The sequence below is a fragment of the Peromyscus leucopus genome, chromosome 20, assembly GCF_004664715.2.
Source record: "Peromyscus leucopus breed LL Stock chromosome 20, UCI_PerLeu_2.1, whole genome shotgun sequence".
In the NCBI taxonomy this organism is placed as follows: Eukaryota; Metazoa; Chordata; class Mammalia; order Rodentia; family Cricetidae; genus Peromyscus; species Peromyscus leucopus.
In genome coordinates, this window is record NC_051080.1 from 28,180,294 (window position 1) to 28,194,173 (window position 13,880).

At 40.7% G+C, this 13,880-nt stretch overlaps 1 long non-coding RNA gene across 2 annotated transcripts; it reads left to right on the forward strand.

Annotated features, from left to right (window-relative positions):
- The first annotated feature begins 467 nt into the window (after nt 1-467).
- LOC119086361 lies at nt 468-13,060 on the forward strand. Of its 2 annotated transcripts, XR_005089630.1 has the most exons (4): nt 468-631; nt 6,559-6,779; nt 8,435-8,660; nt 12,829-13,060. It is a non-coding gene; the product is annotated as an uncharacterized LOC119086361 (long non-coding RNA). The 2 variants fall into 2 exon arrangements; XR_005089629.1 differs by lacking the exon at nt 6,559-6,779.
- The last annotated feature ends 820 nt before the right edge of the window (nt 13,061-13,880 follow it).

A 13,880-nucleotide genomic window follows, 5' to 3' on the forward strand; every position in this document is an offset into this window, starting at 1 on the left:
TCCTAACAAGAATAGAAAGTGTCCTTAACCACTGAGCAATCCCTCCAGCCTCTTTATCTTTTACTGAGAATTTCATGCATGCATAAATTTTGTTTTGATCAAGTCCACCCCTCTTCTCTCTCTCTTACTCGTCTCTTACCTTCCCTGCCATTTTTTCTCTCCAGGATTCATGTGCTCACACAATTTTTTTTAAATACCCGCTGAGTCCAGTTGGTTCAGCCTATATATTCAGGGCCATCTACTGCACCATGTGTTATAGTGAGCTGCGTGCAGCCGCGCCTCAAAGATGGCGCAGGCTTCTGCCTTCCACCCTCCCGATGGTGAGCACTCTCTGTGATAAACAACTCCTTATTTGGCTAAAGCTGAGGATTTGGCTTGCTTCCGTGCACCTGGACCTATCCGCAGAACCCATGTGGCAGATTGGGGTTGGCTGCCCAGAAGCTATTTAGGTTGTGGGTTGGCTTTCCCTGGGGTCAGAAGTCAGAAGATTGTTTCAAGGTTCCTGAATAAACTGCTTAGAGAAGAGCCTGGTGTTGCATCTTCCTTGCTGTTCGAGGTGGCGCATACGGGACCGTTTACCTCCCCTGTCTCTTGAAGGCTCAGAACTCTTCACGGTCAGGACAGTGCACTGGTAAGTCCCCAGGTAAGGTGGGGATCCCAGACAAAAGCAGGCATATTGTTCTTCTCTGTAGACCAAGAGAGAGTGAAGAAAGTTCGAGGTGTGGCGAACCGAAAGTAAACAGGTCGCGGACGAGCGAACCGAAAGTTAGATAAATTTTAGTACTAATTATGGGCGCCTCTTCTTCGCACCCAATTTTTTTGGCTCTTAATGAGCTGCTCAGATCAAAGAACTTAGAAGTCAAGAAAAGTACCTCAGAGAGATTCCTAGAGGAGTGTGACGTTGCATCTCCCTGGTTTGCAGTTTCGGGCAGCCTCACTGTGTCGTCTTTTAAGGACCACATTTGTAGTCTTTAAAGGACCACAATGTGTAGTCTTTTAAGGACCACATTTCTGGAGAAAACTGCCTCTCCTTCATCCAGCAGCCATAATAGCTTCTAGCTTAGGGGAGGAAGTTCATGAGCACCTCCCCTGTCCATGCTGGGATTGTGGCTGGCTTGATTTTGTGCAGGTCTGCCCCGAGTTACTGCAGCTTGAAATTCACATGCCTGTTACCGTGTCCTGACTTTTGCAAAACCTCTCATCTAAGAATGTGGTTGAACATAATGAAATAATGCATCTTAAGAATGAGTTGATAGGTTGGGGCATATAGCAATTGTTCAGACATTGTTAGCAGAGGTGATTGTTATCACAATACTGTTCTGTGTACTTGTGACACAGATTCTCTGGGCTGGGAGGCTTCAATGCAATGAGCAAGCTCACTTCTCATTTTTAGCCATCTTCATTATTTTGTTTATACTGACTCCATGGTTCAAAGAAGTTTTCTTGAGCTACAAGATCCTGCAGGACTCTCTAAAATCAAGAGAAGGTAGGCAAATTCAGCAATCTAAGCAGTTTAGATGGCTATAGACACTTTCACAAGAGACATTTCACCTACATTTACTCAAAACTGGCATTTCCTGTGAGATGGCATCTGAACACATTTATAGGTATGTAAACACTTCTGCCAGGCAGGCGTCCTTGTCCGTGGGTAACTCACAGTCTTCATCTGACCTTTCCAGTCCTTGCCAGTGTACACCCACCTGTTTCATCTGCATGTTCCATGATTTCTAAAAACAAGCTATTTTGCTTCTTGTGTGAAGTGAGCCTGCATCTTCCAAATTTAGTTATCCATAGCTATATGTTATATATGTTACATATGCATATTAGTTTTGCTTGATATATTTTCTAAAAATTAATACTTGTTTTACTTCATTTTTAAATTTTTAATGCCCTTTATTTAGATATCCTAGTGGAATCTTAGAACTGTGTAGCTAGAGTTTTCCTGCCTTGCCCACAGTCAGGACAAATCTTTGTCACCCACCAGTCCCACAGCTGCTCAGACCTAACCAAGTAAACACAGAGACTTATATTGCTTACAAACTGTATAACCATGGCAGGCTTCTTGCTAACTGTTCTTATAGCTTAAATTAATCCATTTCCATAAATCTATACCTTGCCACATGGCTCGTGGCTTACTGGCATCTTCACATGTTGCTTGTCCTGGCGGCGGCTGGCAGAGACTCCTTCTGCCTTCCTGTTCTTTCTTTTCTCCTCTCTGTTAGTCCCGCCTATACTTCCCGTCTAGCCACTGGCCAATCAGTGTTTTATTTATTGACCAATCAGAGCAACACATTTGCCATATAGAACAACATAACAGACCTGGTTATTTTTAAAATATTATTATTATTATTATTATCATCATCATCATCATCATCTCACATCCTAGAACACAGTTTCCCCTTCCTCCTCTTCTTCCCAGTCTCTCCCCCACCTCCATTCTGCCCTCTCATCTACTCCATTTCCATTCAGAACAGGGCAGGCCTCCCATGGATAGCCACCAAACCCGGCATATCAAGTTGCAGTAAGACCAGGCACCTTCCCTCCTTGTATTAAGGCTGGATAAGGCAACCCAGTATGAGGTACAGAATCCCAAAAGTTGGCAAATGAGTCAGAGACAGCCTTTGCTCCCACCATTAGGAACCTCACAAGAAGATCAAGCTACCCAACTGAAACCCCTATGCAGAGGGCCTACTTCTGTCCTGTCAGGCTCCCTAGTTGTTGGTTCAGACTCTGTGAGCCCCTATGAGCCAAGGTTACTTGATTCTGTGGTTTTTCTCATGGTGTCCTTGACCCTTATGACTCCTACAATCCTTTCTTCCCCTTTTCACCAGGATTCCCTGAGTTTCACCAAATGGCTATTTCCTTGAATCTCGCTGTGGAGAAGGTGCATGTATTGCTATTGACTGATATCCTTCCATTCTGCTGTGGATATCGCTCTGTATAAATAGACCCTGATTGACCAGTGGCCAGGCAGGAAGTATAGGAGGGACTAACAGAGAGGAGAAAAGAGGAAACAGGAAGGCAGAGAGGAGACTGCCTGGAGCCGCCACCAGGACAAGGAAGATGTAAAGTACCGGTAAGCCACGAGCCACGTGGCAAAGTAAAGATTAATAGAAATGGGCTAAATATAAGAGTAAGAGCTAGACAATAATAGGCCTGAGCTAATGGCCAAGCAGTTTAAATAATCTAAGAGTCTGTGTGTTTATTTTTTAAGTGGGCTCTGGGACTGGCAGGACTTGGAGGTGGGACCTGGAGAGAAGCTCTCCAACAACACCATTCCATTCCAGTTCCTCCCATATCAACTTCATCTTTCCACATTTATTTTGTCTGAGAGTTGTATAGACAGGGTATGGTGTGGAGCGTTGTCTACAACACAGTGGCACCAACGATGTTTCATGTTCAACTGTCTCTTGCATTTTCTCTTAACCGATTGATATAGAAAATCAGCTGACCTCTGAATGTGGGTGGCAGTTGAGTGGCTTGATCTGTTTGTGGAGCCCCAGGCAGTGGGACCAGGACTTACTCTAGGTGCATGAACTAGCTTTTTTTGTAGCCCATTCCCTATGGTGGGATACCTTGCTTGGCCTTGATGCAGGGTGGATGGGCTTGGTCCTGCCTCAACTTGGGATGTCAGACTTTGTTGACTCCCCGAGGGAGGCCTTACCCCCTCTGAGAAGGAGAGGGGAGTGGGGAACAGGAGAAAGGGAGGGATGGTGAACTGTGGTTGGTATGTAAAATGAAAAAAGAAGAAAAAAGAAAATCAGCCGACTGATGATTCATATTTCAGTTTTATTTGACATGATCCAGAGAATGTTTTCTTGAGATTCCTTCACAGAGCTCTTACTATCTCTTAGGTTATTGTTTTTTGCTGTGATGCTAGTAACTATTGTTAATTCCTTAATTATAGGCTTGAAACTGGTGGAGGTCTGTCTGCAGTATTCTTTCCCAACTAGACACAATATTTCAGAGAACAGAAACTTACATGGAAGATTCGTGAATGCTCATTTCGCTGACCAGAACTTTGCTGACTTGTTTCCTCTCTGCATCCTGGTCAGTCTGTGGTTCTATGACTGCCTTCTTTAGGATGCAGCAAACCTACCAATACCTTTCTAGTCATTGTTCAGTTTTGGTTTTTCTTTGAATGGGAAATATCCTGATAGGCTTGTGTGTTTGATTTGGTGGCACTGTTTGGGAAGGTTATGGAATCTTTAGATAGTGGAACTTTTCTGAATGAAATATGTCACTGGGGGTGGTGGCATTGTTTGGGAAGGTTATGGAACCTTTAGATAGTAGAACATTTCAGAATGAAGTATATCACTGGGGGTCAGGTTCGGGGGTTTATATACAGGCCCCACCTATATTCTCTTCTGCTTTCCAGCTGTAGATGCAATGTAATGGGCCAGCCCCGTGTCCCTGCTGCCACGTCTTTGAAGCTAAGGATTGTATTGCCTGTAGAACCCTAAGCCAGAATAAACCTCTCTCCTTAAGTTGCTTTGTCAAGGATGCTTTATCGTAGTAAAGAACATGGCCAAGAAACATATTAGCATCTTTCCCAGCATGGATGTTTTTTTTTTTTTTTTAGCTATAAACCCTACCCTTAACTTCTCTTTTCCTGTGTCTTCCTTACTATTTAAGAATTCTATGTCCCTGTTTGACTTATGCCCATTTCTCAACAAGTGTTGAGGACAATGCACCCATCAAGAGGACAGAAGTAGAGAATGTGAGAGGACATTTTGTGTAAAAGGATGAAAACTTGGAAACTGTTGGGTATTGTTGTGTTTTACAGTGGAGTCTCAGCTAAGAAAGCTCAGCTGGTACTTATAAAGTTCTGAGTAGTTATTCCCATACTCCCAAACCATCTGACTTTAAAAAAAAAATCTTAAACTGTCGACCTTTTGTGAATATCTCTCAATCAGTTGCATCATTAAAGCTGTTCCAAAATAGTTCTTATGGCAAGAGAAGGGAGAGTGAGCCAGCAAGAACGATGTGGAGACTCCTGTAGTTGTCTCAGACTGCCCCAGCAACAATAGCAACAATAGTATGATCCCATGTGTATGATCACTTCGTTAAGCTAGACTATGCCGGCTCTTACATGTTTTCATCTGAAATATGAACACCGCAAACACAAATGATGGGTTTCAGTTATTTATTTTGGTCAATAGCAGATGTTTTGCAAATTAGCATAATGAATGCTAGTAATAGGTTGTCAATCGTGAAATGAAGTTGATAAATAATGTAATGAGCACTATAAATAGATTCTCATTGAAAAGTGATAGTATGCAGAATAAGTGAACAGGCAAAATTAACCCCAGAAATGCATGGTGGTGCTGGGGTGGTGGGGAAGGGGCAACAGATCTAGGAGAGCTTCTCAGGTGGATATCGTAGGGGCAGACACAAAGTAGTACTGTTAACAATTGTCTTGGGCTCACCTTGGACCCCCTGGATACTGCTGAGTCAACAAAAGCCTCTGGATCCTCCTCTGTTCTCTACAGAAGGTTTCATGAATGCACCTCAGGACATCTCTAAGAAGAGAAAGCTTCTGCTTTATTTCCTCCTGTATCTGTTTTTGAAATTGTTGGACAATGAACATTTATTTCACCATGCCTTTTAAAATATGAATCTGTTTATGATTGTACTGAATAGTAAGGTAGACTTGACTAATTAATTATATTTCCAATTCAATGACTTTTCTTGCATAGAAAGATTAATTCAACTATTTCATATATTTATTTATTTATTTACCTGTTAATTTATTCATTGTTTTTATTGTGTTTGGTTTTCGAGACAGGGTTTCTCTGTGTATCCCCAACTGTCCTGGAACTTACTCTGTAGACCAGGCTGGCATTGAACTCACAGAGATCCACCTTCCTTCTGAATGCTGGGATTAAAGTTGTAAGCTACCGCCACCCAGCTTCGTTATTGTTTTTATTTATTTACTTTTTAAAAAGCATGTGCATGTATGTCTTCATGTGTATATGTGCAGGAGCATGTATGCCATGGAGTGCACGTGAAGGCCAGAGAACAAGCTTGGGTGTCAATCTTTATCTCCCACCTTAAGTCAGGGTCTCTTTTACTGCTGCATGTGTCAGGTTAACTACCTACATGCTTCAAGTGATTTTTCTGTCACTACTTTTCATCTTCCAAAAAGGGCACTCTCATAACAGAGTCCTGCACTACTGCATCCTGCTTCAGTGTGATCTCTGGGGACCTGAACTAACATCAGCAGGCTTGTGTGGTGTAGACTTTACACAATGAAATGTCCTCCTTAACTTTCCTTCTTCATTTGTTTATCTATCTATCTCTCTATCTACCTATCTATCATCTAACTATTTTCTTATTATGCGGTGCTGGGATAAAGCCTAGAGTCTTGTACATGATAAACAAATGCCATAATAATCAGTCCTGCTACTGTCAGTCATCTCTTTGGTTCATGCTTTTCACTGGGAACCATGTCCTTAGGCGATACTATACCATGCTTCTTTTTGTCCATCTTACTCTCAGACTCTATTTTATTGTATTCAGCAGATTGCTGACTTCTCCTTCTCTGTTTGCATCCAGATCTTAGATTCTTGATTCTACCGATATTCATCATCTAGAACCATATGTATGGAGCTTGGGAGAGGTGATAGCTTGGTCTCAGAGACAGGTCTGAATAATATCAAGACAGACCATCCAGGGGGAAGATGTAAGCTGAAAGGAGAAGACAGAAGGGAACCAGCTAAAGATTCCTGCTGTCAGTGGCCAGAGGTTAAACAGAAGTTGCTCATATGTAATAAATGGTAAGGAAAACATAGAAGTTCCCTATGGAGAAACACTACATCAATAAAGGAACTGGTCCCAGTGGTCAAGCTCAGGGCATTAGGGTCTGACCTAGTGATCCGCATGATCTAAGAGGTCTACATGATGACGATCTGATTCCAGATATCTTCCAAGTCACCAACTGGTTTTCTAATGCCTTATAGTCAGCCATGAAAACATACATATAAGTAACATATAAGCAGAGATGTGCTTAGGGGCTGCACACTACCCTGAGGATGTCCTCAGTCACTGTGTGTGGTATCTTCCTATTAGCCCCTTATCTATCAACAAGGATAGATTTATTATTTGATTAATTTCTACTTAAGACATTCTTGGTCTTCTCAATCCCAGTCAGGCATTTAGCCACGTGCTTCAGGATACAAACTTTACCTCTAATGGCCTTCAGTCACTGAGGGATAAGGATGCCAAATAGACAGTGATGACACAGAGAGTAGAGACAAAATGATCTGACATTTAGACAGTGCAGAACATATTCCAGGTGGGAAGGTAAAAATAATCTTAATAACAACCATTTATTTTGCATATATTATGTGCTTCCTTGTAGGACAGATGCTTTATATAAATGGGTCGGTCTGTTTAATATTCCAAGCAGCATTGTAACATAAGCAACATCTAACTATTCATAGACCACATATTTTCTGCCTGCCCATTATTTGCAAGGGTCTGACAATGCTTGTACTTGCTTGTGTATGCTTGTGGTAGAAGACTGCAAAGAAATGAGAACTTCAAAAGCCTTCTCCAGCCTCTGCTAGAGCTACTCCTAACCCACATCTTTTGATACCAAATATCTCTTTTTCTCTAAATACTGAAATACCAGAATTCTTAGAGAGGGGTAATTTGACTGAACTTTGAGAAAAAATAAAGATCAGAATTTAAGTCAAAGACTATTAGATGTTTGCCAGAGGCAGTCAGCAAGGCTTCTTTCTGAAGCCCTAGAGCCTGGGAACACCATGTTAGGGAAAAACTTACCACAAGGCATGAAGGATAAAATGTTATTTAATAATTTTTTCAATTATATCTCAGGTTGATAATAGAGACTCAGGAAAGACTTCTCAGGAAAATGAAGGTGACCAGGCTATCCATCAGAGCATAGAGGGATTAAGATTTGGCATGGTACACTTGACATTGGCATAAGACATTTATTACATAATTATGATGGAAGATTTTAAGATAATTTTAATTTTGAAAATTCCATATCTGTGTACAACATACTTTGATCATATCTTACCTCAGACTTTCTCCCTCCAAATTCCCCTATCCCCTCAAGTATATTCTGTTCCCAAAATCATATTAAACACAGAAAAAAAAACATTAATCTGGTCCATAAATAGGGTGTGAGCAACGTGCTAGTGACTACTTTCCAAAAGAGGAAATTGATTCTCTCTCTACTGACAACCATCAGGTGCTAAGAACTCCTCAACTAGAGCTTTCCTCCCTCATTCAAAATGAAAATTTAATTGTCTTGAAATTATATGAGTCTTGGGGTGGTAACCAAACAGTTGTGTGTAGCATGCATGTCATATCCATAAGACAGCATGTCACAGATCTACTCCCCTTTGTTTATCTCTTAAAGTCTTTTTGAGATTTTTACAGGATCACAATTTCTGCATCTAAGGTTCAGGAGACATAGCAGAAGATGATGTGGGGATCTTGTAAGAGTCAGAAGACCAGGAGAGCTGCTGTGAGAATGTGTCTCCAAGAAATGAAAGAGAAGCTTCACTCATGATACCTAAACAATATGGCTGCTAAAACAAGACCTGAACAAGGATACTACCAATAGACATGGTAGCATGGAAGAGGGAAAATCTCACAGGGCCCCACCCCTGGACAAAGAACGACAGGTATGCCATGAGGAAGAAAGAGCCTTTCCCAGGGATGATTCCCCCCTAAATGTTTATCTAATACCAAGTGGTCATTTCTGAAATCATATACATATATATATATATATATATATATATATATATATATATACAATATATGTTATATACATATATACAATATAATATATAATATCACTAAATTGGATGAACAAACTATGTTATACATTTGTGTGTGTGTGTGTGTGTGTGTGTGTGTGTAAAGTGTTGGATGGAGGAGACAAGAGGAAAATGCTATAATTATATTATCATTTTGGATAAATTTATTAAAAATATTTGGAAAAAAATCTAAAATCCACAAACAATAGGACACTATTGATCTAAAAGTCAGGTGTCAGCAAATGTGAGTGGGGTGAAATATGGACTCTTTTCCGTCATTTATAGGAATGCAGAGTGCACAAATGCCCATGGGTTGCCTGTGGGCCATCTTTTGTTGTGGCTGAACACCTGAGTAGTTACAGCAAAGATCTTAAGAGCCACAAGGTCCAAATACAATTTTCTCTGATCCTCTACAGAGCACATTTACTGACTCCTACGTTGTCATCTTATCCATGGCTCTGGAGATTAAATGGAGAATTTTGACAGCACCTCTTTTATCATTGTGGTCCCTACTTATTTTGGCTTGATGGAATTTTCATTTGAGTTTTAGGAAGACTGAACACATGGAAACCTATAGGCTGACTTAAAAAGACAGAGACAGTGACAGCCATCTAAACAATTCAGATTCAGTTCCTGTTGACAGAATTAAACGCTTCTGGTCTCTAAGGAACACAGCTGAATAGCTGGTGCACTTTATTCCCCAGGCAATGTAGTAGGAGGAGCAAAGATTATATTGACTAACAGTATTAGTACATAAAGAACACAAGGCAAATAAACAGTCAAAGTAACAGATTCTTTGCTTATGATTCCAAAAAAGAATAAGGTTGTGTTGCCATGGGAGAGATCTGAGGCAGGCAGCTTCTTAGGGGAATCCTTTGAAGTGAGAGCAGAAAGATTGTAAAGTTTCCACAGTCATAACTTTGAGGTTTTAAAATGCATCTTGAAAAAAATCTGAAGCTGAGTCTTTCCTTGTGACTCTAAGCATTTTCTTCCTGTCTTCAGGGAAGTTTCTCAATATTGTAGGAGCTTCTGGGCCACTTCCAGAGTCCACTTATACATTGCCTGATATTTCTTAGACCTGAAGCAAATTTCCCTGTGTTACTTGTGTGTGTGTGTGTGTGTGTGTGTGTGTGTGTGTGTGTGTGTGTGTAAATAATCATGACTAAGTCTAATAATTGAAGCAAGAGTAAAGGGATGAAGAAAGAGCTGTTCTATGGGGCCTGCTCATCTTGGTTACCCCATTCAGCAACTTTCTGACTAAATTAAATCTCAAATTCATTGGGGGATATGTTTGATGTACATAGAAAATTGAAAATGTATTTCCACTACATTAAGAAAATGGTCATTTTCAGACTGAATCCCTTTATGAGAAGCAATCAGAATTAGATAAGGATAGAGAGTCACTGCCTGTAATATTTAGATGGCCATGATATTAAGGGTGATTAATTATCATTCTAGAATATCACAAGCAATGCTTGCTTCATCTGTTCTCCTGAATTGACTTCTTCTGCACCCACTACGCTTTTCTAAAGCTGAAACAAGTTTTTAAATGGTCTTTGCACAGGCTAGTTCTGTTGAGCATGTGTGCCTGTCGGTGATAAACCAGACAACACAGACAACATTCTTCGCCTGTTGCTTTCTGTCACTGTATAAAAGAAAGATCACAGGAACGAGCGTCAGACAGACCTAAATTAAAACCCTTGGAATTCACATTGCTCTGGCTCATTTCTCTGCAGTGCTGTAGTGGTTGTTTCATTGGATGGTGGGAAGACCTAAATGAGAAAACGAATACATTAAAAAGATAAAACAGTACAGTGTCTAGCATGCAGCTAGAGCTCGATAAATGTTTGTCTCCACCCCCCTTGTTCACACAAATTGATTTCCTTTTAGAAGCAGTAACAGCAAAGACACAGGGCAAAGGGGAGGCTGTTTTCTCTCCTCTAATGGTTGAGCATTTGTCATGTCAGGAAGGAGCAGCATCTTTACACGTGATCCCTTTGAAGATCAGCAGAGACAATGGGATGAATCGGTATGAAGCACATGTCCTTTGCAGAGATAATGAGTGCCAACTGCCAACAATTGTTGATGCTGAGGCATCAAGGGACAGTTTATTGAATGCTTCTTATATGAGCCAGTATCTCTATAAGAGCTCATTGCTCACAGCCACCTTATGAGGCAGATGCTGTTGGAAATAAAGAGAAAGGACACTTGCTTCAGTTGCATCAATAGCCAATAGTCACATCAGCAAAGAAATGTGGCCCTAGAAAGTAAGTGTTATTGTAATCCAATATGTTACACAAATCAGCACTTCATTCTAAATGAGGTGCTACCCCAAACTACACAGAGATTATTTTAGTACAGTAAAATCAGACTCTTAATAAGTGATTTTTTTTTATGACTAGGAAGATGTTCATGCATTTATGTGTTTATATGATGGAAGATTTTGGTAATCATTGGTTGTTTTTTGTATTATAAAAAGAATAAATAAAAATCCCAAACTAAAAAAAAAAAAAACCCTAGGGATTAAGGCAGGAAGATGGTGGGCAACTGTGGTTGGAAGGTGTTTGGTTGTTTTTCTGGAAGAAAGAGGCTTCATGGACCAAAGGAATTTATCTACAAAGGAATTAGATCTTATGAGTAACTGCTCCAACCTCTGATGCACTGATGCACTTTGGGGAATTTCAGAGGAAAAAAAAAAAAAACAGAGAAAACACTCTGGGAACTTCATTGTGCAATCACTGAAAGAATCAGGTGGTATGTGTGATGCACCAAAGATGAATCTAAAGCTCCTGACAGAGAGTACACAATTTGCAGGGTTTCTCACTGAAATGTCACTCTCTGCCCAGCTGTCTCCCAAGCTATCTGATGACTAAGTAGAACTTTAGCCCATAGATCATTCTGTGCTCCTCCTTGCCCTCTTTTCTTTTCAAAGAAAAAATATTCTGAACCACAAATATAGCATCTTAAGAAATAATCATAATCAAATGAGTTAGTTACTCTTTCTTAAAATGATGAAAGATTCTACTCAATGATTTTTGCTAGTGCAGTCTTATCATTTGAGAACACTTTCAGCACTACCTACTCCAGGCAGGACCAAATGGCCACGAAGTCAGCATGAAGCAAACTCCTGGAAGAAGCTTAGAAATTGGAAGGAGCTTGGTAGATTGTAAAGTGTCCAGAGGTTCTGAAGATTGATTGCTTTTATAGTGAGTGCAGCTTTATTGTCTCTGTGAACTTTCTTTCAATACTTATGATACTGACCAAAAAATGATATAGAACAAAGTAAGATGTGTTTCTTTTACTATCCAATGCAAGAGTATCATATATGCTTTAAAGTTTTGTACCTTCAAGATGCAGAACACCAACAGTTACTACTTTCCTGTACTTCAGTATCCATTTCCTTAGGTTATCTGCCTCCAAGAGGATTTCCAGCACCTTCTCCTCAGAGAAGGACGGCTGTCCAGTTCTCTAAAACTGAGGTCAAGTCCTATCCAATGCTTCTTGTTAATCCTTATATATAGAATGAGTGGGTATCCTAGAAGCAATGAAAGAGGATAAATTAATAACAAAGAGATGAAGACAAAAGAGGGAGAAAATGGGGCAGAGAAAAAGGAGGAAGTAGAGAGGAAGAGGGAGGAAGAAGAGGAGGAAGAAGGGAGGAGAATAGGAGGAGATTGGGAAGAGGAGTGAATGGAGGAAGGGAGGGGGAAAGGAAGACAATAAAGTGGAAGAAAGAGAAGGATTGAGGAAGGGGAATTAAGAGATGAAGAGGAGAGGAGAAGATTCCTGAATGTGTGCCCACTACTGAGTTTAGTATTTTCAGTGCCGATGTGACCCATCTAAGATGGTGAAATGAGGCAAAGATGGTCTGACTGAGATACCTAAAGATAGGCAAGTCATAAACAGAGGTGCAAGGTGTGGAATAAAGTCACATTTGAGTACATTTCAAGGCTGTTTTAGGCTGGGAGATGTGTGCCTTCCCTGCCATCACTGCTCCTGTGACTTCCAATTATCTTTACCTGATTTCTTTCAGTTCACATATGCTTACTGATGCCAGGAGAAGATGAAGGAGAGCTTTTCTTCCAGTAGGAAGGACTTGGCAGTGGAACCTCACAGACTGCAGTATCCACAGACTGCAAACTCTACCATTCTTACACTCAGAGTGGTCCACATGTTCTGAGTGCATCCTAGACCTTTTATGCATGATGAATACAGAACAATTTGATTGTATTTATTCTCCACAATAAAGAATGAGGTGGACTCATTGTATTGTCACTTTTTATCTCTTGAGCACATTGAGAAACATTTTGTTTAGAAGACTAGAGAGGTTGAGGTAGTCAAAAAACTCTTCTGCTTCCATCCCTTTAGGGTATTCTTAACTTAAAGGATGAAGTACACATAGCTGAGCAAAGTATACAAGGTCAGTCCCACCTAGGAACCTTCAAGGATGGGGAATGAAATTTATCATCTAATTCCTACAACATGGGCCTCTCTGTAGCCCTCTACAGCTATTGACTTCTAATGTGTGCTTTGAGTCTTACAAGTTAGGTAGGCATTTTCTTCTTTCTCAAGCCAGCCCTTCAACTTGAATAACTCAATTCATAAGTATCTACACTCACAGTGGACACTTATTGAATCTGTTATGAACAGAGAATATATTCCTACATTGTGGGAGCCCGTTCTCGGGTTACTCGTGGCTTTACCCAGCAGGTCCGAATAGAGGATGATAAGGACCACCGGCCTGAGTGCAGGTGTCTGAGATGGTCTGCACTTGGCTGTGCTGGGGGAGGAGGTCTTTTGCTCCACCCCTTGGCGTCTCTATAAAAACCCTGGGCCAGAGACAGTCGGGGCCCGTTGGAATAGGTTCCAGGCCCTCTCGAGGCTATCCTTTATTTTCTATCTGTTTATCTCTGCGATATTCTCCGCAATAAATCCTTCTATCTAATATTTCCTGCTGATTGCACTCAAGAAAACTCTGGGGAACTGTGGGGGTGGTGGGTAAATGCCCCACACTACATGGTGAGTCTGAGGATGATTGGACTAATCCTTCTGCTATAAACACACTCTGTGTGTTTATATGTGAAT